Here is a 2,938-nt window from a genome sequence, read left to right as displayed (position 1 = left end):
ACTGTCACTTCTGTCTTGGTCAGGGTAGACCCCATGTAAACACGTCCGAGCCGCATCCCATGTCGCCCAGTCCTCCCGCGCCGCTTGCCACGTGTCCCGTTCTTCCCGGGCTCTCCGCAGGAGCCGGGTGATATCCCCCCACACTTTCAAATCTTTTGAATTTTTTGATTGCATAGCGTATTCCGCTAAGGCGGAAGTACATTGTCCCCAGCCCTCGGGGAATAGAACATCCCCAGGGCAGCTAATCGCCCCTTCTTTCAGGAGCCGCTCGATGCAGTTTTTTACTGCTGCCGTTTTCACAGAAACAGCCCATTCGCGAGCACACGTTTGTACAACCTTAATTATTGCGTCCATGATCCGGATCCGTCGACCGCCTGCGGTCCGCCACCTTCGAGTATCACGTCGGGGTCACCACTTGTTGCCCAAGGTTCTCAACAACAACCCGTTCGGCGAAGGTGACACAGAGGCATCCCCAGCCTCCGGGCCAAGAGAGCACAGACACCAATATGAGGATGCTGCAAATGGCATTTATTTAACTGCGCAACAGCCTTATATAGTCGTCTTGTCCCGTACGAACTCGCACGATAATGACACATCCTGCTCCTTTCGCCACGCCTACCTTCCGTTACAGCCCGAGATTTTCCGGTCGCCGTACCCTAATCTACCTACAGCTAGATCTCAAAAGAAACTTGAGCATCAATTCCAGGAGACAGCTACTGCCCCTGTAATAGAAAAATGTTCTAATTACATAATTTTCCTGTAAGCTAAAGTAGGATGCATGAGTCAATGAATGGGCAAGTTGACTAACATCCCTTTTAGCTGATTTTTTTTTTTTTTTACCAGCAACCTGCAACAACTCTGTGTGCTGTATTCAATGATTCCCATTTTTAAGCACTAGACAAACACAGGGAGAACAGCTTAACTCAGGGTTTAGGGCTCTACTCAGTAAGAAGAGGTCTGAAAGGCTGGACTTTGCATACACACAACTGTGATAATGTCACGAGAGTAACTATGCTGACATTTTCTTGATAAGCGAAGTGTGTATTGAAAAATCAGTAAACATTTTTCCAGAGATAATATACCTTATGTAATTAATGCTACAGTTGAAACCCAATGTGGTGCCTGTTTAAGCTAATTTTAAGTACTACGCTGTTATGCTTTGTGCTAGGAGAGCACAAGGACTTGCCACGGTGGAAGGATGCTTACCCCAAGCAGCAGTCTTTCCATATCTAATGAATATCACTTCAGGTGTAATGGACATTTACCGCATTAAGCGCAGGTTCCCAGTAGTAAGCTGGCATGTGGTTTGCACTAAGGCTGGCTATCTGGATAAAAAAGAGGCAAGCCTTTTGGAAAGGAAGTGGGGTTTGGTTTTAGTTTTGTTGGGGTTTTTTTTGGTGTTTTTTGTTGGTTGGTTGGTTTGGTGCTTTTTTTGTGGGTTTTTTTTTGTTTTTTTTTTTAAACAAGAGCTGGGACCAACTTCCCTGGCAGTTTGCATTTTGCTCTGTATCAAACCCATAAGTAAGGGTAAGGATATTTGGATTAAAAAAAATTCAATTTTATTGTGATTATGAATGGAAAAATCCACTTTACCTTGATGAGGACAACTAGAAGTGCCAGGCCCTGGATGCTTTGTGAAGATATTTGGACTACTTGTGTCCAAAATCATCCCTAAGTCACAGTGGCTTGGCACAGAGCCTTGTGCAGGCAGAACTCACTATGAGGGAGCATCAATGAGAAATGGTACAGATTAATGAATACAAGCAGTTTTTAGTTACAGTTCTATGTGATAAAAATATTCTATAATATTTATTTCCCAGAAACATAGAGCCTCTAAACAGTTTTTAATAATTACAAGTGATTGTTACAAGTGATGCTAGTCTTCAGGGCTAATCAGCTTTATATAGTATTTCACAGCATTAATTGACTAAGCTTTTCTCAGAGTTCTCAGTTCACCTGTATTAATGCCAATCAATATTTTTTTCAAGATAAGAAAAAGATCTGCCTTTATTCCTTCCCTAGGGAAAGAACAAAACTATGCTTGTAGGAAATAAACCACACCTATGCAGTAAATTACCTTCCATTTTCAAGGAAGGCAATTTTAATAGGCATTCCTGTTTATTTTGGCTTCATTCAACCCATTGACAAAACTTTCCTAGCACAAAGGAGTGACATACAGTACACTATGAGAACATTAGAAATGTGTTAAAAGTAGCAGACATGATCTCAGCTAATCAACTGAGAATCACTTAGAAATGGTTTAAGGTGTCTAAATTTCATTCATTTCACTAAGGCAAAAGTAGTTTTGCATTTCTTTTAGGAGACCTCTGGAGCAAAGGTATGTCAGAAACACACTCTCGAGTAACTGTCCTTAAACCCAACAACAAAGAGTAAGAACCTCGAAGAAAGAGGTTGAAATGGTGACAGTTCTTTGAAACAACTAGTTTGCAATTTCACTCGTGACTACTGTTAGCTCCCATACTACCAGTGACAATCCTGCCAGAGAAACCTGTTTCCCATACTGCTAGGCTAGCAGAAGCATCTTTTAACTCAAACCTATTTCATTAATCAGCTGATGTTGCTATAGTTACATGAAAAGTTGAATGCTACAGGATTGCAGCATTTTTTTATAGACTATGAAGTATGTATGCTCAGAGTTACACCTTATATTTCCTCATTACTGAAAAGCAAGTGGGAAATGTGATGTGGGCAGGTCTCCCCCACTCCATGAAGCAGAAGAAGTCTCATGCTAGGTTAGTGGCTGAAAACTGAAGGAACAATTGTTTTTGTGGCTGTAGAAATAATTTTTCTATGGTAGTGAGATTTTTCATGGAATATATTTTTTCTTGAATCTTTTTATTAAGTAGCTCCCATGTTCCACCCTGGTGGCTAACACCTCACCTATCTGTATAAACATGTGGGCATAATTTCCTCATAG

This window comes from Nyctibius grandis, chromosome W (assembly GCF_013368605.1).
Source record: "Nyctibius grandis isolate bNycGra1 chromosome W, bNycGra1.pri, whole genome shotgun sequence".
NCBI classification, from domain to species: Eukaryota; Metazoa; Chordata; class Aves; order Nyctibiiformes; family Nyctibiidae; genus Nyctibius; species Nyctibius grandis.
This window is presented reverse-complemented; position numbering follows the sequence as displayed.